At 44.6% G+C, this 25,807-nt stretch overlaps 2 long non-coding RNA genes across 6 annotated transcripts in view; one reads left to right on the forward strand and one right to left on the reverse strand.

The window, feature by feature from the left end:
* LOC146758851 (uncharacterized) overlaps positions 1 to 25,807 on the reverse strand; it is a 206,276-nt gene that overhangs the window by 178,284 nt on the left and 2,185 nt on the right. The gene's annotated exons all lie outside the window — the stretch shown is intronic.
* Positions 1 to 25,807, forward strand: part of LOC107318270 (uncharacterized) — a 47,632-nt gene that overhangs the window by 12,854 nt on the left and 8,971 nt on the right. The window contains exons 2-3 of one of the 4 annotated variants that reach the window (XR_014933225.1): positions 22,740 to 22,932; positions 23,610 to 23,734. This is a non-coding gene — a long non-coding RNA (uncharacterized LOC107318270). Of the gene's footprint in view, positions 1 to 22,739; positions 22,933 to 23,609; positions 25,556 to 25,807 lie in introns of those variants that run through there. The other 3 variants (XR_014933226.1, XR_014933224.1, XR_014933227.1) reach the window with 3 other exon arrangements.

Here is a 25,807-nt window from a genome sequence, read left to right on the forward strand (position 1 = left end):
AAATCCAGGTCAAAATCTCCTCTCCAGTTAACACACAATTTGAGATAAAGAAAATCTGGCAAACATTTGGTTATTCACATAATTTTGTCACAGTCGTCTTTTAATAAATCTATGAGCATCTTAAGTGTTTCTAAAGCAGAGGTAACACCAACATCTTGCTGCAAACTTTTGCCAAAACCTCCCAAAAATATCCCAGATCAGCTCCCTTTTATACATTGATTCTCACTGATGATAGTTTTTTCTACTATCAGAGGCTCCAAGGACTCAGTGTGGTGTATTGCAGGCACCATTTCACATAATAAAAGCATTAGCACCTTCTTGGTTTCTAAAAAGATCTCTCTCCAACCTGAAATTACTTTTGCTGCTGTATCACTTTACAAGCTCTTTTCTGATTTGCTACTCCCTATAATTCTAGGTATTTTTCAGTCTGACTGCTTTGTACATATCTCCTTCCATTATGTAAAGTGGTTTCTTTTCAGATTCTAGACTGTAGAGCTACTCAAAGTGAGCAAAATTTTCTCACATTTTTCATTATCATTTTGCACTTAAACCATTTCTTATGGGAACTTAATAATGTTCTGTAGTTGATTAGAGTTAAAAAGGTCTGCATTCTTCTTTCAAATACGTACAAAAAGCTCCATTTGACTGAATTCAATTAACTGAATTGATTTCAATTCAGTGTTCTAAATTTATTCTTTGTCTAACTGTACTGAAGTCTAGTGAGCCAAATATTGTGTGACAGCTGAACTGCCAAGGGAATACTTCTACACTGTCCATTACACAAATTAACAAAATGAGAAGACTCAATACTGGAAACTGAGCGAAACACATATCCTGAGCTATACAGAAATTCGGACTGGAACAGGTCAGTCCTTACATGGCTAAACTATATAAATGCTCCTCCTAAGCCTAGTGATTACTGCGGTGAAACCATATAGCGGGGTCATAGCAACACAGCAAGTCTCCTTCGAGCTTCAGTAGAGGTCAGGGTTTCCTTATGCATCTGCAGAATAAAACCTAACCAGTTCTAAGGCAGAGGCATTGCGTTTATTTAAAGAAACTCAAAAATAAAGCAATCACGAGGCTTTCTAAGAGAAAACAAGTTGAGCAGGAAAAGGGAAAAAAAAAAAAAAAAAAAAATCAAAGAAAACAGGAAGCAAGGCAAAACTGTGAGTATTTGCATCTACATCTGGAGTTAGAAAATCCAGGTGGTTTCTGTTTCTTTCCTGTTTACTTCAGAGACTGAAATAACCAGATGTCAGTATGAAAATATACTTGAGAATATAATATTTTACAAGAAATTGAAAGTTGTGCTCTGTCTATTCTACCCTTTAAGCTACAACTTATCACAAGCATAAGCCACTGATACAGTAGTAGGAACAATTTGCTTTTTTTTTTTTTTTTTACACTTTTGCTATTATAACTTCCAGCACTCAGCCTAGCTTATAATGGGAGTCACTCTGTTGAGTCAGTGAGGTCAGTGGGTTTGAATTAGTTCCAAATTTATTTATTTATAAGTTATGCAGCCATATTTCTATGAACAAATATGCTGTCTCCTGGCTGATTATCCAACTAACCTACTTTGGGACAAGAACAGCTGTGGTAGGTAAAACCAACATTTATTAGCTGGAGTATCCTATTCCAGCAGTGGCTGATGTAGGATGCCTGGGGAGGGAGGCCAAGAACTTTGCAAGACAAATTGGAATAGTCTCAATTTCAGCCATTTGGTTCACAGAGACTTCCTGAACCACTTCCTGAATGTCAAAATTGGCATTTCTGGCTCTTGATAGCATTTTGTTTTATTAGACAGTCCAATAATTTGTTCAACTCAAATAGCATCTTAGCAATCTATGGCAAAGAGTTGCATACTACAGACTATGAAGAGAAGCATTAACTTCAGTTATTTCAAACTATGACTTCAAGGTATCACTGGAGCCCTTCCTTTCTTGTCTGCTACAATACTATAGAAAATAGATGTTAAGGTATTTTAATACCTGCTGCTTGGCAATTTTACATACCTTGCATTCTATAAAGTCATCACTGCATTCTATTTAGTCATTTTTAAAGGAATGCACCAGACATAAAGATAATAACACTAGACATACAGATAATAGGCAGTCAGTAGTAGTGTTCTGATTAATTAAGCTGAATTAGACCATGAAGGGAAGCATCAGTCAGTCATGTTGGAAGAAGATGCTTTTCTTCCTTTAAACCTCAGATTATACTGCAATTGTCAAGCATTGCTCTCAACACAACAGTAAGGAGAAGAGACAATATTTCAGTTGTAGCTCTAGGTTCAATGGCCAAGAAACACCAACTGAGCAATATAATTCCCAGCATAGGTGTCTGATGTACACAGGGATTCAATTCATCTCAGAGCAACCAAGCCTGTTTATAATGTGAGCAGTGCATCTTAATATTTCAGTGGCTGTAAGGGCTGTAAGACATTCCAGTAGGTCATGCTGAGCTAAACTAAGACCACAATGGCAAAACTATTAAGCATATAAATTAAGCAAATAGTATTTACGATTCTAAAAACTAAAAGAAAACAGAATCCTTCCGCTGCCAAAAGGAAATGGGAAAAAAAAAAAAAAAAAAAGGAAAAAAAAAAAAAGGCTTTACTACAAAAACCTATTATCTAACAAGTGCTTGTTGAGAACCAAAATGAACAATGGTCACATCTTTGTAGATTTTTTTCAATCAACTTTTCCCTCCACTCCCACAATAATCCTTATGATTTCAACTTTTTTATATTGCTATTGTAGACTAACTTTGATTGAGAGCTGATATAATTTGAACACATGGTAAGATTCACTAGCAACTTTTGCCACCACCAGGTGTATAGTTTGAGGATATAATGGCACACCCAACACTAACAGATACAGCTGTATGAGATTTCATATCCCACATCTTCTCATTTGCCCTAACCAGGCACATCATTTCAGACTCATTCAGATACACTGGTGACAAACCAGTTATATTAAGAACACATCAGTACCAGATACAAATAATAACAAATCTCTGTACAATGCTCATATACTAAAAGTATAATGATATCTGTATCCACAGTAATCCTGCTAATACCTTCACATACTCAGTGAGCAAAAGGGCACCATGAAGAAAACAGAAATGTTTACAAAGCAGAGAGACCAAAGATTGGATCTTTGATGCTTGAACACATATTTTCAGACATACAGTGAGCAGTGAAGATCTGCAGTGTCATAGACACATTGAACAAATCCTTTCACAGACAATAGAGGTGTTTTTCCCGGGCAGCAAAAAAATCTAAGACAACCAGTCATTATCTAATATCTCACCATTCAATTTGACTTCAAAAAGCCTATTCTGATAACTGAGTTGTAAATGGGGTTGCAACACAGAATTTGGCAGGGTTAAAAGAATTAACACTGTGTGAAGAGTCACAAAAGACAATAACCCAAAGACTTTTTACCATCAGCACTGCCAAGCACCAATCAACAAAACAAGAAGGCACATTCTTCAAAACTTAGGCTGGTGAAGTACTAGCATAGGTAACTGTAAGATTGGTAGTAATTCAAGAAAGGCAGCATTCACAATACAGTAATAAAGAAGGAATCACTTACCCCTTTCCAACAATCGGGAGTCACCAAGCGCTCCAAAGGAGGTAATTGCCAAGTAGAGATGCTTGCCCTAGGAGTGCTAGTCCTTAAACAAGGTTAGGGAGGAGTGGACCCTGGGTCCACCTCTTCTGATTGCACAGGTGAATTGCTTCCACCTGTGCTCCCAGGGCTGGCTAGAGCCCTTCACCACATGCTCAGTCCCTGATAGTTTTAGGCTGTGACCTAACAGTTCCCATGCAGTGATTCTTTTAGAAATATAAATATCATAGAATCATAGAATTACCCAGGTTGGAAAAGACCTTGAAGATCATCAAGTCCAACCGCAGCCTAACCATAGTACCCTAACTCTAACAACCCTCTGCTAAATCATATCCCTGAGTACCACATCCAAACAGCTCTCAAACACATCCAGGGATGGCGATTCAACCACCTCCCTGGGAAGCCTATTCCAGTACTTAACAGTTAAATACACTTTGAATCCTAGGAAACAACATCCTAAAAAACATTCCATCTAAAACTAGAGGTTGGGTACAAATCCTACCTATCAATAGGCTATGAATTGGAAGCTTATTAAGTATATACCTGCATCAGCCCCCTTTGACAAGGAAGTCCTCTATCCACTTTGCTGAAGATGTGCCACCATCCAGGAAAAAATACAATCATTAGAAAGAAGAAAAAGAAGGAAAAATAAACACTGGTCACCTTCAGAACATGTCTAGTTACCTTCTGTTGACTGCTAAAAAACTATCCCGCACAGGAACCTGTTGGATTTTTTATTTATCATTGATATCTGAATGCTTTTAAGTTCATGTTACCATGATGAGATGGTAATATTATTAAAGGCTGATTTTCACCTCTTCATGTTTTTGTTATACGCTAAATGCACATATCACATCTCATCATAATGCAATAAAAATGGCTTTGAAAGAGAAATGCATTAATGTTGCTCAGGGTTAGGTTTCTAATTGAAATATAGAAGCTTCAGGAGAAGCTTGGGGCTAAAGGGCATTTTGTACATAAAGATATATTCCTCCTCTGGTCTGTTAGTTGAAGCAGTGAGTTTGTGTAATGACCCATCAGTGCACTCTCCTCAGAATACAGACAGCATTTTGTTTAAAAGCCCATCTCCATCTCCTTCTCTGCCAAAGGGCAAGCAGATATCCAAGCTCTATTCACCTCTTAGAATAATTCATTGGGAATTATGGGGGATCCTTGATCTTCACTAACACAGGCTTTACAACTGGTCCTTATCTTCCAGTATTTATCCTAAAAATTACCAGTATACAACAGAGTAAGTCAATATATTCATACAGAAATCTTATTCCTATAGTGGGAATTTTGTTTCTTTTTAATAGCTTCTTTGTGGGCTTTGAGTCAAAAGTACATTAAAAAGTACTCTGTGAATCTCCAGGTAAATGAGAACTATAGTTTTAACAACCATGAGAACATTTATATCTTTTATGACTTTTAAAAATATGAGCATTTCAGTTGAAAACCAAAATAATGAGACCACAAAACGCCAACATTGTGTTCTTTCAGAAGTTAATTTCCCGTTCCCATTATATCTTCTTCTTCCCATTTTCCACTATTAGAAGACAGAAGGAATTCCTGACTGGCACTCTGAAGGTTGCAGGCTGATAGTGCAAAAGGCAGGGAGGTGAGAAACTAAATTACACACAATGAGGCACCACCGTGGTTTCTCAGATGAATACATTTAGGGGTGGGGAAAGCTATGTCAAAACCCTGCTAGCTTTTCAGTTTATTTTATTAAAAGTAAGAAAATTTGGGAGCGTAGATTTGTAATTATAAAAGCTGTTTCAACTGGAGCAGCTGTGTAGGTCAGACAGGCATCATTCCCACTCCATGATTTAACCCCAGACAGAAATGCGCATCACACACTAAAGATCAGACACAGTGCTGCTATTTAATAGCAAAGTCTCCCTGCTGCGCTGCCTACATGGTCATCTGACCTTGCTACAGAGTAGAGCCAGGTAAGGAGAACACTGGGGAGCAGAGCTAGAGATGAGGGCACTCTGCAGCAGGAGCTGGACCTGCCTCCAAACTAGCTCCAAACCACAGAGCGTTGCCTTAGCTTTCCAGATTTCCAGCAAAGAGGTTGCTATACCCACCCTAATGGACTTCATGCTGTCACATCATCCCAGCAGCTAGAAATTGTTCCTTAATATCCAACCTCATCTTTTCTATCTCTAAATGTGAGCCATAACATTGAAGAAAGCACCTAACTGCAACCTTTCACTGTCAGGGGCATTTCCCAGTGCTCTGCCTTTGATTGCTTCTCTCCCAGCTTGGCTAGCTGGGGAGGCCTCCCCTTGCTTGGATACATTGCATGCTAGAAAGATCCAATCATACTGTGGCTCAGAATACAGAGGTTCAGGTTGCATATCAGGGAAAACAACTTCTCCAAAGGCGAAGTGGCACAGGCTGCCCACAGAGGTGGTCGAGTGACTGTCCCTAGAGGTGTTCAAGAAACATAGAGATGTGGCACTGAGGGACATGGTTGGTAGGCTATATTAGTGGTAAGTAGACAGCTGGACTAGATACCTTCTCCAGCATTAAGGATTTTATCTTTCAAATGGCCATCAAACTCAAGTTTATCAAGAAATGTAAATGGAGAGTGGCTAGTTCCTTTTGTCTTTTATGAACTCAGACTTGTTTCTATATAGTAGCAGAAATAAACAGTGGGTATAAAACTGCACATGTTCAACAATGCTCAATAACAAGGTGCTGAGCATTGGAGAAGTGAGCATATTTGATTTAATCAAAATAAGTGTTGTAGGAAAATCACGTAGGTTTAATTTTTGAAAAGCTATTAAGTTTCAAATTAAATGGAAGATTAAAATAAAAAATGAGCTTTAGCTGTAAAGTGGAGGCTAAATTTGGTCAATTTTTGTTGTTTATCTGTGCATAAAGTCCTTGCATTTACCATTTGACAAATCTTCTAATAAAATACTTTCTGCAATCAGGTGAAGTAGGTTATTAATGGTTCTAAAAAAGATATACAGGATTGCCTCATCCTGAGGCAATTAAGTCTGTGAAGTAAGTGTGTTTAATATCTCTGGGGGCATGACTGGAATGAAACAGGTGATCTTTCCACAATTACCATTGTTTCATTTAGAATTTCTTTAGGGATTTTTATTTTTTTAACTGGAGAATGACTCCTCAGCTTACATTCTTTTTGTTAAGGCTCCAGTCTGAGGACTTGCAAAGGCAGCACACGGCACATAAAGTAGAAAGGAAATATTTTGAACGCCTCTGAAAAGCAGTGTGACATTTCACTTCAAGTTCTAGTGTCCCTCACAAGAGAGGACAGTTCCCATTTACTCTCAATCACATAAATCAGTAGCTCAGCCCAGGCCTCACTTCTTTAAATCAGCTCCTTGATAAAGCAGTCTGCCCACACTGTTTCCATGCCTCTCCATCTTCTTCCACACTTCCTTAAGGGGCTCAGGGAGTGATGTGTATAGGGGCAGGGAGTCACCCACCACACAGCCTTCCTGCTCAGCCATCATCTTCATTTCAAAGGAATGCTGTCTTACATACAGGTTACAGACCCCCAGCCTCGGGCATTTCAGTTTGAAAAACAAATTCTTTACCACCATATGTTTTCTGAGGGATGCATTGTGTATACATCAGGGTGCTGTTTGGCCCTTCATTATAAAATCTTTTATTTTTCATTTCTCTTTTTTTCCTCTGCTGTGTTCTTTTTTCCCTGGATTTATTAGTAGGGATGGTTTGTGGAGGTATGGTTAATTACTAGAGCTTATGACCTGCTGTGATTGAAAGCTGATCTCACCAGTTTGGGGTCTGCATTATATTTATTCTGTATGTAATTAAATCTGAATACCATAACTATGCATAATGTTGGAAAATAATGAGAATTTTTTTTCTTTTTCCTAAGTGAAAGCACATCTGAAAGGTATTTTCTTCCTTAGTACTGAATTTCCACAAAACTCTTTGCACTTTGCACACAAACAAGCAACCAGCCAAAAGGGGCATTCTGGTCTACAGTTCAGATGAAAACAAACGTTTGTTTATCACATACATGAGAACCATTAAAAATAAAGCAGGAATGCAAGCAAACTGTGATAAAGGCTATCCATATATCCTGGGGTATTCGTAACATCACAGGCTGACTAGAGACATGCAGAGAAGGGACGGCACATTCTGGAAGCAGTACCATCCAAGAGAACACAAAAGATGTAGCTGGAAAGTCCCTCAAACAAAACAAGATGTGGAAGATCAGGACATAGCTCTGACTATGGGGATCAACAATTCCCCTGATTCCCTTACCTAAGAAAAGTAAAACACACTGGTATGGGAGAGTTGATCAGACACTGTTTATCCTGCAGTAAATCAGGCAGAACCCTGCACAGCTAACTGGACCGTATCAGAATTAGGCCAGACACATCATATCCAGAGGCTCCAGCTGGTTGTTGGGTTGGTTTTTTTTTTTTTTGTCTACTATACATAAATCTGAAGTCAGATGAGATCCTTTTGTTCACCAGTTTGATAGTGATCTGAAAGCAGAGACCCCTGGAACATCAGAAACCTTTGATCTGGAAATTTATCTCACTGCTTGCACGTATAGCTGATGCTTTGGAGAAAAAAAAAAAAAAAGCATTTGGTACATGATCTAATGTGATGAATGACAAAGTAAGGAATGCTCAAGAGAAAAAAAAAAAGCAAAAGCAAAAATAACTACATCAAAACCACAGCCTTCCACCACAGCAGTGCAATTGGAACAAGCAGGGCACCCCAGGGTGGTGCAGTAACTTGGAGATTCATTTTCAAGCTTAAGAAAAGTGGCAGTGTGCAAAAAACGACATGATTTTCTAAAGAGATATAACCACCCTTCCCAAAATTATTGAAGGTGTTCAATAGTAAACTAAGTTAAAAAAAAAAATAAATGAGGTGCCCATATGTGCATAATGCTCTTAGGATTGTGTTGTCTAGAATGGTCAATTTGCCTTGTCCTGTCACAAACAGTAAGGATTAGACCAATCTCTGTGGGGTACAGAGGACACCAAAAATCATTCAAGTGCTCAGACATTGCATTACTACAATAATAACTCTCCTCTTCAGAAACTAAACCATTGTGTCCAGTGCCACAACCCCAAAGGATGCGAACAGCCAACCCATGTTTCTGACACACCAGCAGACAGCTATTTTCCCTGCTTGCCAGGCTGCAGATATGTTACTGAGTAAATAGTTGAGCAGTCAAGCTCAATCTGTGGATCAGAAAACAGAACAGACCAGCCCTTGCAGGACAAGATTAATGGCGCAGGTGTCAGCAAGGCTGTTTGCACCAGCCATCACCAGCTTTTTAACAGAACCAGATGTACCAACTATTTTTTTCCAACTCCCCTATGTGCAACACAGAAGCCAGCAGTAGATTAAAAAAAAAAAAAAAAAAAAAAAAAGAAGAAAGTAAAAACATAAGCATCCTCTGATGTGTCAGAACTATATTGATTTGTCAAAAGAGTTTACCAGCTCTACCAAATTGGACAGGAGCCTCAGAGTCAACAATATGATCTGGCAAGGACAAGTTGCTGCTTTCAGCCTGAGGGACTCAGGAGCAAGCCTGAGATCCAGCTTGCAGCCTATGCCACAGCCTCAGCACCAACACAAAGCCTTTCCCACCTGCTGCCCACTGGTCTTGTCATGTTATGCATCAGCCACATTGGCTCTCTGGATAATCAAGAACCAGGGTCCCAGGGATCAAAGAGAATATTTGCCCCACAATTCGGGCTTAACCTTTGAGTTACCACTCATGAGGAATGGTAGCACATGGTAAGAACTGGACGTGACTATCTGCTTCTGCTGTAGTAAACATTCAGAGCTCATTTCCTGTCACCTTCAGCCATCCCATCTCACTTGCCCCAGCTACTTGCAACACCTCAAAGCAACACTGACTGTAGCAGAACAGAGCTCTTACTGCAAACACTTTTTCTTCTAAGTGAGAATTCTGTACAGTGAGAGTTTCACTTCTCCATATCTCCAGGTTATCTTTTTTGTTTGTATGTTCAGATGTGTTCAGAATAAACATCTTCTGACAGAAGGTTAAGGAATCCAATTCCCAATACACAAAGTCCCATACTACGCTGCTTGTACAGGTATCAGTGTGCCAGATTTTCCACCTCACTTCCACATATGAGCATTTATTGATCAAAAATAAACTCTTTCTGCAGGGATCCGTGCAAACAAAATCCAAGCTGCAAGAGTATTTCCTAAACAGAAAGCCTTGACATTTCGTGAGATCAACAAGAGAACAAATAAGTTCTCAGTTTATGAAAGCAAAAGTGACAGTATCTATCCCCTGTAATAATAGTAATTTCATAAATTGTAGGGTTTATATGAGTGTTATACAGACAATTAATACATCTCTGAAAAATTTTAGCCAGAGGGAAAAAAAATTAATTAAGACGAAATAACAAACGTGCTGAAAGTCCCTCAACACCACCACCACCTTGCATGTAATAATTATGTTGTCATTTGTGCTCAGGGAGAACAAACAAGAAAGAAATACACGCACATCCCTGACTCCTCCAAAGGAAATGTTTGCTTGAGAAACACAAAGTAAGGAACGTTTTCACGAATCTTATTGTGCCCCAGAGAAGCTGTAAGCTGCACAGCAGACATTTACACTTGCCAGAACTCTACTCTAAATGGCCTATTCAATACAAATGACTGCCTGGCATCGTAATCACTGCACTGCTCATGTGCTTTTGTTTATCTTCTCAAAACATATGCACAGCAAACTTTTCCAAATGAAATTATCACAGGTGAAGTTTATTCTTTCTGTTGTGCAGCACATGGCCCAGCTAATCTCATGCAGGAAGATGGGACTGAAATCCCTGAACCTGACTGTGTCTTGTTAAAGCTGGACGCTTACCAGTTTAAGACAGATGACAGATCTTGAAGCCCTGCTATAATTAAACGTGAAAAGAAAAAACATGCTGATGAGCCACACATATGGTATTTATTTTATACCACATTTGTCCCAACCTGATTTTTGCTTCCAATTTTGCTATCTGCTATGATGCATGGGATTCTTCACACCTACAGCTGATTGCAGCCTCTCCTCAGCCCAAAGTGGTAATAAAGCATTGATTTTTTATTTGAATTCATTTTTATTTTTTAATGACTGGGGCTTCCAGATTCACTTTTTTTTTTCCCTCTTAATGAAAAGCAAAAAGTGAAAGCACAATTGTGTAGCAATGCAAAACCCATGCCCACAAACCTGTGAAATACATGAAGCTTTCCTCACACCCACTGTTAAAGCAGAACCCCCCACAATGTCTTCACTTGAGAGTCTGGGTAAGAGTCAATGGCTCAGTATCTCAAGCTTTAAAACATACAATATGTCTGCAAATCATTTCCATAAGTATGTTGGTAAATGGAAAAAAAATAAAAAGCTTAAATCAAAGCAGAGGAAAGAGTGGGAGTTCACCACCAAGCAGCTTGTCTCTCAGTAGAAAGAATGTTTTCAGGTTCAGATAAGCAAAAAACCATTTTAAGCTCTAAAGCTGTACTCGTTGCTACCAGGTGGATATATCTGGAATGGGATTGCTTACAGGAAACACTTGGATGACAACTAAATTCCAGGGAAGAGCACCGTTGAGCTGTGCTCTGCTTTCCATTAGGAATAGCTCCCTCCATATTTCCCACCATCTCTTGTAAACTTCCTCTGGTACACGGAGAAACCAAGACCCAAGATAACACACGCTGTTTTTCCTCAGCCCCCAGTTGTGAAAGAGCTGTTTGTTTGATTTCAGAGTCACACAGGTGCAAAATCAGTTAGGTCTCAGCATCTGGCCATGTGCTGATTCTCTTCCCCAGTCATCTGGTGGGTAAAAGAATTAAAACTAAGAAGCCTGGACATTTCAAACAAGAACACCCACAATGATTTTGAAAGTCAGACTTTCACTTGCTTCGGGAAAGCTGTTGCCTCCATAGGAATGCATAAATTGGGAACTTCTCAGTACTTCAGGACACTGTCTGAAACGTTCCCAGTGAAGCACACATTAGTTGGAGATCTTCACAATTATCCCACCTAGTAAAGGTCTCTCTTTCACTTGCCTTGTCCTTAACTGTTTGATATGGTAAGTCCATGATTAAATACTTAAAATACTCCCTCTGCTGCCAAATCCTGCTTTGTAATCCTCAAAACTAGCCCTATTTGCTGGGAAGTGACAGCAGAGCAATTGAGCACAGGTGAAAGCACCTTCCACTTGAGTACACCAATGCTACAAGATTAAGTTATCTGGTTTTATTTTTCATTAGTGCCAAACCTGACACTTCTCTTCCATAAGAAATATAGCACATAGTCAGAGATTTCAGTGTGACTCTCCTGCCTCAGGGCAGGATCCCCATACTTACATCACACCTAAAGCTCTGGCTGGCTTCTCACCACATATAGAGATTCAGAAGCTTCCCAGGTCAGCCCAAGCACTCAGCTCTCCTTTCAGCTGGAGATCTCCACCCAAAGTCCTTTACTGCAATTTAAGCCTCTTTTCTCTTCTGCTTTCTATAGTACCCTACAAAGCACTCACGTTATCTCCTTAACAAGAGTTTTTAATACATTCGGAGGGTCTCCTAAACCATCATCCTCTCTAGATCAAATCTTAGTCAGGCAGTCTTTCCTCACAAATCATGCCCTAGAGCCACGATCAAACCTGTTGATTTCTTAAACGGTTTCCTCATTTCCCTTTATTTATAGCTCACCTGCCACCAACTATCCAGTTGTTCCTTCTCACTTAGTAGAAGCATTTACTAAGGCAAAGGCTGTAAGGCTGTGCTCTCCTATATATAGCCAAGGGCCAGACCAGCAGGTGGTATAAACTGGCACAGGGCTGTGCCTAATCAAAGCATTAAGGGGAAAGAAGAACTTTTTCTTCATTGGTAGCTTAAGAGATTGGTTTGTTTTGTTTGTGGTTAATTTGTTTTTGTTTGGCGTTGTTGGTTTGTAGCGATTTTTTTAATTATTATTATTGTCATTTTTGTTAGGACTCTTTTTTTAGTAGAAAAGGGGGGGGCACTGTTTAGGAGCCTCGTGTGTTGTTGAATTAAAGAATCCATGAGAGGCGCTCCTGGGTTTGCAAAGGACAGCTCGGCATTGTCTTTCTGCTCGGATGAGGTTTCTTAAAGTAAAACAAGCAGCATCTTAGTGCATCTCCCTGGAATACGGGCTTTCTTTACTGAGGCTCCGATGTTTGAAAGGGGCTGTCCCACGGCTGCTCACCCTCCTGTAACAATTAGGAGGCAGGGGTCACTCCAGGGGGGAAAAAAAGTCATTACCAGCAGCGCTGGGCTAACACGCTCCAAGAACCACTTAAAAGAGAGAGGAAAAAAAAATAAGAAGTCGGATGCCGTTCAGATGGCCGCGCCGACGCTGTCTGGTCCCCAGAGCATGGGGGGCTCCGGGTGGGGCCGGTACCGCCCGCAGAGATGCGCGGGGCCGGACCACGGCGGGCTACGATGGAATCCGGAGAAAGTGCGTCTCTCTCCTGGCTTACAAAAAGTTGACACCGAGTCAGTTGAAAAGTAGGTTAATTAGTAGTGTCTGACAGAGCTCCCCAGCAGTGACTTACTTCAGGTGCCGCATATTACTGCTACTCTGCTGAAAAAGGCTTTGTTTTCACCTAGCTTTGTAGCCTCGAGTGTCTGAATATTGATTAACTCCGGGTATTTGACTTCTTTGAAATACGCTCGTAATATTCCAACAAACCGCATCCTTATACTCGGGATATACTTTAAATGTAATTTAAGTATTAACTGCACTTTGCTGTTGGAAATGTGGCCCTTGGAGCGAAGGGAGAAACCTTTGCCGTCAGAGTTTGCCGCCGTCCCTTAGCGAGGGGATGTGGTCAGCAAACCCCCGCGCAGGGACCTACCCCAGAGAGAGCTTTATTATTTTTCTTTCATGGGAAATGGATATATTTTTATATATATATATATATATATATATATATATATATATATATATATATATATATGTATTTACATTACTCAGAGAGTCTTGGTGAACTCGGTCGAGCCCCATCCCTATATCTGGCCACGCAAAGACAGAAAACCTTCCCACTTCCGAAATCTCTGGGGAATCGCCCCGCACAGCAACACTCTCCATCCTCCCCCTTGGGCGGCTGTCGCGATAGACACGGTGTCGGGACGGAGGGACGCCCCAGCCGCAGCCCCCGGTCCCAGCCCCGGTCCCCGGGCGCGCAGCGCGGCGCGGAGTGTTTTCCTAACGCCAACCCCAGGATGCGTTCGGCGTTTCAAAGGCCTCTGGTACAGTTATCTTTCTTATTTTTTTCCTTGTATTAATTGAATGAGGACACGCAGGGGAAGGCATGCAGGCGTAATGGTAATTGTGGGATTAAACGGGGGAAAAAAGAATAGGTTGTGCGCGTTCATTCCCGCTGTTCAGGCGTCGCTGCGCACAGCGCTGCTGTCCTGCACAGCAAGGCTCGCCCTCCTCCTCTGATTTCTCTGGAAAGTCTGCGCAAAAACGCGCTCTAATCGTTGTGACCCTCGGAGGTGGGATAACCCCTTCCTCCCTCCTGTAACCAACCCGTCATCCTCTCTGCTAAAGAGCTGGAACGAGCCTTTCGAGGCGCAGCTCCCCGCGGAGCGGAACCCCCTCACAGCAGTGGGGATTGCTGGTCCGGGGCGAAAGGGAGGTTTGGGGCTGGGGGGACCCCCGGCAGAAGGACTGACAGACACAGACGGATTGACAGCCCTGAAGCTCTGCAGGAGAAAGCAGAAGAGAGACTGGGACCAAGCCGTGGCCCCAGGGCTGGGCTTTGCCAGGAGATGCATTCGCCCCTTTTAACAGCCCTTCAGAGACATCCCTGCAATGCACAGCAGCAGGCTCAGCCGGACCTGCCCTTCTGGCAGCCCCGGGCCCCACCTTGATGCGGTTTGCTCTTCCTAGTGCTCCCTGTAAAGCCAAGCAAAATCAAACACAGTTGTCTTGATCTGATCCAAAAGATGTACCAGATCAACTCTGATGTCTTTGTTTCAATTTCCTCTTAAGTCTATTGCTTTTTCTTCCCAGGCAGGCAGCCGTGCAGCCACCGTTTTAATGTGCGGGGTGAATTGTAAGGTCAGCGGGGCTTTCCTGTGCTTTAGGAAACTTCTTATTTTTTGTTTGCAGGGGGGTGAACGAGAGAGTTCCTCGGTCAACCCCTCTCCTATGCGAACATCTCTTACTTAGGCGGTGTCTGTTGTCTTTACCTGGCTGTATCAGGGCTTACGGGAAAGTGCCTCTCCAAAAAATAAACCAATGATAATTAAAAATAAGGAAAAAAATAAGAACAGTAAAACAGAAGTTTAAAGTAAAAAACAAACAAACAAACAAACAAACAACTACATCCTTCTCCCCCCAGAAATACAAGCACGCCTTCCAATGGCCAGGTTGGGAGGGATGGGGGCTACTCTGCTGGAGTTACGGGCTGGTGAACGCTATTTATACTCAACTCTCCAAAGCTTGCAGGCTTCGTGAGTAAGAAGCAGTGTTCCTGGAATCGGTTCAGAACGTGTTCTGATGTACAAATAAACTTCTGGAAAGTATCTGATGACTGTGCCCAAGTGCGTTGACCCGCCTCCCATCGATGAGAATGAAACGATAGCACTCGACTTAAAGAAAGCCGCAGAACTTAATTAATTCGATGCTTTAATGGCTATAGAATCTGCAAAACACTAGTAATAATTTAGACGCTGGCATCTGTTTTCACTGAAATTCGTGTCGAACGCGCACATTACCCCTGCGATCCCTGCTGCAGGAAGCGGGGAGCGGGCGCAGCCCGGGGCAGAGCGCAGCCGTGCTCGGGCATTCCCCGTGGGACCCCGCACCCTGCCCTGCCCTGTCTGCATCTGGGCACAGCGGGGGTCCGCAGCCGCCCCTCGGCGGGGCCACTGTCACCCGTACTTTCTCAGTACCCCCGGGGCCTTTTATACGCGCTTCCGAAATCACGCAGCGGCGTGACTGGAGTCGGCTGTTTTTCCGATTGGGAAATCTCCGCTTTAAGGGAAAGAGTGTCCTTAAATCATGACAACGACATACTTGAAAGAGAGAATTGATAATGTTAATAAATGAAGTGTACTGGGAAGATGGCATTTAGAAAGGGGCGAGATGTCCCAGATTTAATTTTCGCTGGTGAAACAAGACAATTCTAAAAGGCCACTTATGAGTCGATTTTTATTAAACATTTGTACTGTTTTGGAGGCTAAGCCATAACTCATCCGCACTAAAATTTAACGACTTCGATTCATCAGAAAAGTTTGTGCTTGGACTCTGTTTCAAAGCCAGAACAAGAGCCTCAGTGACAGCCTATGCTGATTTTCCCCTCCTGATTTGCAGTGGGTTGGTGTGTACTCGTGCCCAGACCGAAGATTCATATTCAGATCCCCAAGTCATAAAATTTAGGTTTTTGCATTTATCTTTTCCAACCCGAAACTTGACTAAACCGGAGTCCAGGATCAAAAGCGTGTAAGAGCTATCGCTTTCCCTGGGGACTGCCAAAGCCACTTGCCGCTGAGTTATTCTGACAATGTTGCGGGCAATTTGGGCAACATTAGGCAACACGTGTTGTCCCTGGGAACAGGGATGGAGGTTTCCCTGGAGGTTTCCCTGTCAACTCTGCTCTGACAAAAGTTGTGCTCCGGGCTGAGAAAGGCGAGCGACTCTCACGTCTGGCATCCTTCGCGTACCTTCGGAAGGGACACAGGAGGAACAGATCTCGGGAAGGGAGAGAAAGGTGTTTGCTCTTCTTGCTGCTCCCTCCTCGACTTTGGGTTTCTCCCCTTTTGCCAGATATTTTCTTAACTGACGTTAAACGCGGAGAGTCAAGTGCAGAGCTCAAAGCGAGTTCGAGGTGGCGGCAGCGGGGCTCTGCCCGAGTAAGGAGCGCGGCACCACTTCCTAAAAGCGCATCCTTACCTCGGGGTGCAAGAGGCGAAACGTAGCTGGGACGGAGAGGGGTGGCCCACTATGAGCCCCATCCCGGCCCTGCCCGGCCCAGCTCGCTCAGCCCCGGCACTTCCCCAGCCCGTCCCAAAAGTCTGTTATCATCCCTTAGTTTGCTCGGCCCGGCCCCGTTCCGAACCTCTCTCACGGGCTGTGGGTAACGGGACCGGACAGGCAGCGAACAGCCCGGCTCGGATCCGTTCTCAACGCTTTAAATGAAGAGACACCTAGTCTATACTTCGTGATCCTTCTATTTCCTTCACCCGGCCACGGTGGCATCCCCCTGCCCGCCCCGCTCTGTTTAAGCCATGTCCGTGGGACTTCCACTGACCCTGGTCTGGTTTTTTAGAACGCACTTAAGCTGCAGAAGTTGCTGACACATAAATAAGCCATCAAGGCTCTCGGAAGCTCATGAATCTTTGACTGCGGTATGTGTGGGGACTTACACACTTGTTCCACGTCGTGATACTTTAAAAACTTTCACAAAGACGACTCCGGACAAAAAGCACCTCTGTTTAACAAGATAATTCTTGCTTTCAGTTTTATTTCTATTTTCAACTTCCTATTCTTTTGTCCCGTGACATGGCGCTTTTTTCCCCCTCGGGGACTCCTTTCTCTTCTTTCTCCCCTCCTATTCTGAACTGTTTTACAGCCCCGCTTTGTTACTGTCAGGAAAAAATGTCTGGAGAGCCCTGTCTCCTAAAGAAGGAACAGAAAAGGGAGGACTGGGGCTGCAATGTTGCCTATGCATGCAGAACATCCCAATCTGTTTTTGTGCATTGAGTTGGGGAGAGGGCAGCAGGGAGCGTGCACCCAGCCTCAACCCGGACAAAGGGAGGCCGGACAGCTGCGCACCCGCCACAAAAGATTCACTCTTCTGTCAACTCTGTTTACTTAGTGTTGTTTCTGACCTCTGTGCTACACTTGTTGCTAATACATATGCTTATCAAACCATTTTAATTGGCTTTCTTCATAACATTAGTCCCAGCACTTTTTTCTGCGTGTGTTTCCAAACAACTTAATTGACTTCTCCGATATTCATCTTCTCGGGTTCTATAACGACGGGTTCCTGCCCTCCCCCCACCCCCGCGCCCCGGCCCCCAGGAAAAGAAAAGGTCCAGAGATGTCCGCATGGGCAGAGCTTCCCCTTCCAGCAGGGGTGTCTTGGAGGGGACTCGGGCCAGAAGGGACACCCAGCTCCCCAAGGGACAGCCGTGTCGCAGATAAGCGAGCTGCCTAGCCCTAGCTCTTTTAAATGTGTTTTTGCTCTGTTTTATGGCAGTGGTGCCGGCTCAAGCGGATCCGGCACCACCCTCGGACCGGGAGAGAGGGGCCGAGCAGCGCTCACCGCCCGCAGTGCCCTCAGTGGATCCGCACGGATCCTCATGGTCCTGTGATCTGCCGGGCTGGGTACAGGGGGCTGCCCCCCACATCACTCAGACCCCAACCCCCGTAGCCATTATCCTCTGTATCAGCCACTTCGCTTGAGCTTTGAGCCTTTCTCCCCACCACCACCCTTCTTTCTTTTCCTTTTTTTTTTCTTTTCTTTTTTTTTTTTTTTTTAAACAATTTCGTAATTAATTGTTGCGCCCGGGTTTGTAATGGAAACAATCCTGCGAGGCCGGATGGTTGTTATGATTTTCTTTCTTTAGCGCTTCTCCCCCTTCACAAGCATTGTTCGCGGTGACTGTCTGGGCTCAGATATGATGTTGGGACAGCGCCTCCCTTGAAATGGAAACAGAGGCCTGAATAAAGGAGGGTGGAAAAAAAGTACTTTGTAGTCTGCATCGTCCATCTTTAATTCAGAGACGCATCTATACTCCTGGGAGCGCCGCCTTTGATCTCTTTGATTTTTACACCAGATCTGTTATGGACTAAAATTCCTAGGTTTTCCATAGAAACATCTCCATTCCTTCGGGATATTGATGTTTTCTTCTTCCTAGGGGTTATGATATGGTAAATCAGATTCAGAAAAGCATGGACAATGCCAGCATTCATGGGTCGGGGGGCGGGGGTGGGGGGGTGGGAGCCTCTCTCTCTTCTCCCAATGAATCAAAATATTGTTTATTCTGTTGCTCTTTAAGCCCAGTCACTTCAGCTGCCTTTCAGTGCCTTCAACTCTGGAAGAGGGGCAGCAGCAGCAGCAGCAGCAGGTTGCGTTGCCATGGGGACCCTACTGTATGGCAGCAGCGCCAGCCCCAAAGACAATGCCTCGCAAAGGGGCTTGAAAAGTGAGGTTTCTCCCTTTGCCACGCAGCCACTTCCGATGGAGCAAGCATTCTCCTTTCGGGACCCTCATCTTGTCACTAGAACAATGTCTATCTTCGCCTGCCAATTTTTTTTTTTTTTTTCTCTATCCTGCCTTTGATCTATAAAAAATCAAAAGAACAAAGTCAGGGGAGAATAGGGGGCTTTTTTTGTTGTTGATGCACAGAACAGGCTTTTATAATTTGGGTCTACTTTTGTGCCTGAGGATTGCAGGGGCAGGGAATGAGGGTAGCTGATCTGTGTGCTGGGCTCCCTCCGGCCCTGCCAACCCCAGGCATGGCGTGTGCCAAAGACCCCCCCTCCCACTCCCTCCACCCCAGAGCAGCTTGAGTCCGGCTGGGTGCTGCCCTGCCTGCTGTCCCCTGTCCTTGGCCCTAAGGGTTCTGCTGCAGGCTGGGACCTTCCCACCACCAGGCCCAGGCTGCCATTGGAAGGCACTGACCCTGACCGGGTCGGTGGGACTGCCCAAGCCTACTGCTTAATGCTGGTATCAATTACAGAGATGGGTGCAAAAACAGCAGTATGCCCGTTGCCGTAGATTTTAATGCATTATGCAAATGGATGCTTTTTTTTTTTTCCCCAATTAATGGTTTTGTGTGAATATTAGAGAAATCAACGTGTCACAATGTTTTTTGTTTTTTTTTTTCTTTAGAAATCAGATGAATCTGGACAGCGTGAGGCCCTGAAATGCTGTCTTGGATTTTCACACCAGTAAGGCAAAGAAACAGGAGTGTCCATGCAAATCCACAAGCGTGTGTTTGACTTCTCTGTTAGTAAGCAGCAATAGCCATTGTCACACATGTGTAGGGCAGGCTATAAATAACCCTCCAAGGAAAAGTGAGTCCAGCTTTGGTTCCTTCCATAAGGACAAGTGGTTGGTTGGGCTCACATGTCACACTAGGCACATAACCCCCTGGAATTAACCCTAATCACACGGCTTGGTTCCTTACCTCACTTTGAGCAGTGAGAAGTGTTGATTGCATTACAGCTACTTCCTTTTCATGAAAACACCAGTGAAGGGAACACCAGAAATGGCTGGTCTGTGCTGTATCAGTTACATTGTCAGTGGTGCCTCTTCTAAAATGTGTTTCTGTACAATTCAGTGATTGACTCCATCACAGACTGCTTTTCTACTTGACTGGAGTAGACTTGACTAGTAGACTTTTTGACTGGAGTAGACTTTTCTACTTGACTCAATTTCTGGGCAATACAATACAGTAGGTTGGAGAGATAATGGAAATTAGAAGATTTACCAAAATCAGAAATCGTTGGTGAAAGCTCGTTCTGTCCCTAAGTGCCTTCTCTCAGCTATTTTCTAGAGAAACTCCCTAGTTCCAAAATCCCATATTAATGAACGTAGATATGGGCATCTGCTCCGCTGTCTGGGTTTGTGCTGCTGGTGAACACCCACCCTGTTCTGCACGTGAAGGCAAAGGATCCTCATGGGAGCTGTAAGAAGGGAGAGGGGCTGGGCTGGCTGCAAAGGGCTCAGCTGCCTCACTGAAGCCTCAAGGGTGATGTTCAGCCCTTTCACAGAATGGGAGAATTTCAGGTGGGCAGGATGGTCTATGGGCACCAGCCAGCATCTGGAGGCAGCCGAGTCTCCACAGCTGCACCTGCTTGGCGTCACTTCACCCTTACAGATGCCCCTTAGCATCTTCCTATAACCAGCATGGGAATTCTGGTCCACTGGTCCCATACCCAGTCCACAAACTCCCTCCACTCTGAGCCAAGGAGCTAACCCTTCACTTTCTGGGGTATCCATATGCCCCAGAGTCTGTGCCCACAGACTGCAGAAAGGATACTGCTGTAAACCTGGTTACTGAGGCAGTGAGTATTCATGGCACCAGGAGAACTTGGGAACAACAACAACATTATGTTGTAGGCAGCGTCTGGGCCTCAGAGTGAGGAAGAAGTGGGTTGGGCCATTTTTCACCTGTTCCGGAGACAACCGCTGGGATGAACTGCAGCAGGCCCGGGGCCCAGGATCCAATTTTCCTTCCCTCCTCCTTCTGATTCCCCGGGAAAGAGCTTTCCCACCCTATCTGGTCACTTGCTCTTCCCAAGATTAATCGTTAGGTCAGGGCAGATTCACCATTGTGTCTGCCTGCAAGTGCCATTCCCTTCTTCTTCTTCCTCTTCTTCTTTTTTTAAGAGAGCCTCTGCCAAACTTCGGGCCCCTCTCTCTTCCCTCCTCCCTCATCTTTTAGGGCGGGGGCTGCTACTCTGTTCCGACCTTCTGGGCAGAGAGGCATCAGCCATGCCTTTTAACTGTACAATTATGCACACTCCCTAAATGTTGTTTTAATAACAGCGTTTGAAAAAAAAGCCGCAGCGGGTCGGTGTTCAGCAGAGCCGTGAGATGCCTGCGGCAGCTCGCTGCTTCCCTCGAACACACGCAGACACACCCCTGGGTGGGGGGGCAGCTCCCGGGTAGGGGGACGCAGTGAGCACACACTGAGCACACACTGAGTGCACAGCGAGCACACAGTGAGCGCACACCTCTCTGCGCCCTCGCTCCGGGGAGACTCGTGATGCAGAGAGCAGAGCCCGGTGGCTGCGGGGGCTGACATGCACTGGCGTGGGAGAGGCACGGAAAGGCTGAGCAGAGAGCGCAGGGAGGCGGTGTCTCCACGCTCACTTCAGTGCAGCACACCGCGGAGACGGCGGGGGCAACGTCCGACGCCTCGGGGCAGCGCGACCCTAATGGTCCCAGTGACCGGCAGCGATGTGCCGGCAGAGCCCCTCAGGCACCCCGAGCTTCCCGGCTTCAGCAGCCGCACCGCTCCCTAGAGTGGTCCCCTCCCTCCTCCCGAGCCCGTCTGAAGGTGAACAAGCCTGGGGCTCGTTTCCCGTCCAAAGACTCAGTGTAAGGGGTGCTGTGAAGGAGACCCGAACACCTTCATATCTCAATTTTTCTTCCTTGGATAGGAAATATGTATGTGGAAGGGAGGCGTGGGTCGAGATCGTAAATTTCATTGATTACTTACAGATTGTACAGAATATATTCAAGCTTTCATGACAGCTTCTGGAGACATAACGACTGGACAATATTGCCCGAATAGTATAAAGTCTCTTTAACTACTACAAAGAAATCAGCAGGTGATTATAGGCTCGACTGTATACATAATAGGCATCGGATATCGGAGAATAACTGTAAGCAGCGATTCTGAGCAAGAAGAGGAAGAATAATGCTTCAAACTCCCATACAATAGCTACTCATTGTGCTGGGCGTCTTATTATAATTAGAGATACCTGCACAGCATTGCAAATATAGACGAGACACGCACATCCTTACTCTTAATGCCAGTAAAATTCATCCCTTAAAAAATGAAGATAGAAAGACAAATAAAAGGGTGATGATGCCGAGATGTGCCCTGCACCTCTTGAGCGCGCTATGTGCCGGGCAGAACGAGAGCGGCTCGGTGGGGGCCTTTCGGACAATATTGGAGCTGCTGGCAAAGCAATTGTCCTCTAGGTGACCAGAGAACTGCCTCTGCACAGGGAACACTGATAAACATAAACGAGAGTTTGGCCAGAATGTACTGAAATCGACAATAGCTTGGGGAGCATCGCACAGCTCTTGTTTCATTTGGAGTTTTTCGTACTTGAAATTATTTTTACTGACTTAAGAAAAATTGAGAAGGCACCTAAATTAGTACAAATGCACATCTCTGAGACGGACTTTGTTCCTTTAAACAAATTATTTCCTTTTGAAATCACTCTACCTGAGCAGAATCATCTTTCTCTCCTCTCACCAGCAATCCTAGCAGACCCTAAGCCCCAGCAAAACCGAGGAGAACGCTCCTAACCACCCCCAGCCCCTCCTCTCGATGTCGGTGCCCATTTCACGTGAGGGCTCCCTCCATTTCCGTTCCTTACAGGTGCTGTTTCCCCCCCGGGCTGCCGGGGCCGAGCCGAGGCAGAGGGACCCGTGAGGATGTGCGTGGTGGTCCCGCACCGCCCGTCCCGCAGCCCCGTCCCGGCACTTCCTGCCCGAGGGAAGCAGCAGCGGATCCCCACCCGCTTCGCAGTGAGTTCGCCTGGCCTTGGAGTTCTCTTTGCCTCCAGGCAAAGGTAATACGTTATTCCAGGTCACCGGTGACCTGTATGCCCGAGTGAACGTGTATCCGCATCAAAACCAGCCACACAGAAGTAAATAACGTCAAGTACCGTTTCAGCTATAGGAAGATTGTTCCCACCAGGTCACTTAAACTCTGTCACAAAACAGAGAGAAGCGAAGTACCCAGTGCAACCTCAGTGTCCGGGCAGGACACTGAGCTGCTGTGACCTTTGCAATGAACGCTGCTTTGCTGTAAGTCGGTGCTAGCTCTGGACACACACTTCACGCTTATCTGCGTGAACAGAAATACACCCATCAGGGAGCAGTCAGTCTCGAAATAAATTAGATCTGGATTCCTTTCATTTACAAATAGAGTATTTGCGAAGTACGATCGCTATTTTTCTAGTGATCGTTTGCTAAACCATCGTAAACGAGATAATGTCGTTGTTGGTATAAAAAAAAAAATGAAATGATGGATCTAAATAATATCACTATGTAAGTAGCAACTAGTAACTGGAATATTTCAGTCTGTGCAGTGCAGTCCCACTCCTACAAGAAGCGTTTTGTGTGAGCTGCTTTGCTGACTTCTGCCTGTCCCTTCGGTTGTAGTGCCACGCTACACTTAGAGCTAAAGCTGCTTATTCACGGAAATATGAATCAACTCTTTTCTTTTTTCTTTCCTTTCCAAAAGGCTCCTGTCTAAACCGCGCCATGAAAATAAAACACAGAGGGAGAGAAGGAGGGGAAGTTGTGTTTCCCAAAACTGAAAGACAGTAAAAAAAGGTCGTCAAAAATATCCAGATGAAGACAGTAAAGGTAAATCAAAGCAGAACAACTGTTTGCAATACCACTTGTACTTTTCCTATTGGGCTGCGCAGTATTTTTTTTTTACTGAGTGGAAGCACCGGCAAGATGTGCAGGTATCCGCTTACATTATAAACTGCAGTCGGTATAAATATTCTGCTCCGGAGAACAGCTTTATCACACGCTCCCAAACACCCAAGTAGCCTTTCAAACAAAAGCCACACCTCAGGCGGCGGGTTATTAATGAGCGGGGCTCTGCCCGCTCCCCGCGACCGGGACTGCTGCTGCCCCGCTCCGCAGCCCGTCCCGGCACTGCCCCGCAGTGACACCGAGCCCCGACGGGCGGACCCGATATATAAGATATCTTATATATATCCTAACTGTACTTTTACGTTCTTTGCCCCCCAGTTTCCTTAAGACAGATTCGTGGGGGGAAGGATAGGGCAGATTTATCTCACTACAATGTGCCCGTCTCCATCCTGTCGCACCAATGGATGTCTCAGGTGAGCGTCCCACTGCCTCAGGCAGCTCCGGGCAATGCCCGGGTGCAGCGCCGGGTCCCGGAAGCTGAACACGAATTCGCCGATCGCCCTTCACTACGAGTTTGGTTTTCTTCCCTTCCATTCTATTCCCGAGAGTTGTCGGTTTTGGTCCGGTTTGGGTTTTATGTTTTTCTTTTTTTAACTGACTTTTATTCTACGTGTTAAATGGTCGGCTCTTTAACCAGCAACTAGCAATCATCAGACATTAATTTATACGGCTTTTACAAATACCTAAGCTATTTAAAATGCTGAACTGGGTTGTGTGTGGCAGGGAACATCTATCTATTGAATAGGCAGTGTCACACGGTAGCATGCTCTCTTGTCAAGGGTGATTGTGTTTTAGGCAAACATTTGAGCAAACATAAAGGCAAAGGTCAAGTACTGTTCAGTTGCAGTGTGTGCTAATTCACCTAGCTAACCAATGGGGCAAAAGTTGCATTTTATGCGAGCACCGCAGACCAAACCACTGCGAAGGGCATTATGAGCTGGGAGCTGGCGGGGAGAGCTCGCAGACAGCTCCAGGGCGGAGGGGCTGTGGGCTGCGAGGTGCCCGGGGTGCACCACCAACCTCCCCTCACTAACAAGCAGCTACCAACGAGCTGGGGCTTTGGGAGCACTTCTCACCCTCTCCTTTATATTTTTTTTCCTCTTTCTTTCTTTCTTTCTTTCTTTCTTTCTTTCTTTCTTTCTTTCTTTCTTTCTTTCTTTCTTTCTTTCTTTCTTTCTTTCTTTCTTTCTTTCTTTCTTTCTTTCTTTCTTTCTTTCTTTCTCTCTTTCTCTCTTTCTCTCTTTCTCTCTTTCTCTCTTTCTCTCTTTCTCTCTTTCTCTCTTTTTCTTTCTCTATTTATTTATTTATTTATTTATCTTTCTTTATTTCTTCTTTTCTCTCTTCCCCCCCCCCCCCCCCCCCCCCCCCTCTCTTTTTCTTCTCTTTCTTTCTCCTCGTTACTCATTTCTTTTCCTGGACTCTCCCGCCCCCCCCACCCTCGGTCAACGAAGCGGGCTGAGCACTGCCGCTCGTTGTCCGCAGCACCGGGAGAAGGGCGATGCGGGCACGTCCCGAGAAACTGGGAGCGGAGAGCAGTGCAGGGAAATGCTCCCATTGAAAGTGCGTGGAGAGGAGGAGGGAGGGGGACTGAGTTACTTTATTATCCTCATTCCTCCCCACGTCGTTGCAATAAACCAAAGCCTTGTTTTGAATAGGAAAGGTTGGAATTTATCTCTGAGGGTGATCTGCCTGCAGAATTTTTCCAAGGAAACCTTATTATTTGTCATAGGGAAATTGTTCCTGCTGTCCAAAAAAAAAAAAAAAAAAAAAAAAAAAAAAAAAAAAAAAAAAAAAACCAGAGGAATCAAAGGGCTGGGTGGTGGTTGTCACACTCGCAGCTTAGAAGTCTCTCTCTTTCAAAGGGGGAAAAAAAATAACAGGAAAAAAAAAAATGAATTCCTTCCCTCTCGGATCAGCCTGGAGGGCTCGCACTTTGAATCAATACTCATTTCCTTTGAACCAATGGCTGTGCTTCCATCCAAGCTGTACGTACAG

The sequence above is a fragment of the Coturnix japonica genome, chromosome 12, assembly GCF_054131305.1.
Source record: "Coturnix japonica strain WE chromosome 12, WE-NBRP24, whole genome shotgun sequence".
NCBI lineage: Eukaryota > Metazoa > Chordata > Aves > Galliformes > Phasianidae > Coturnix > Coturnix japonica.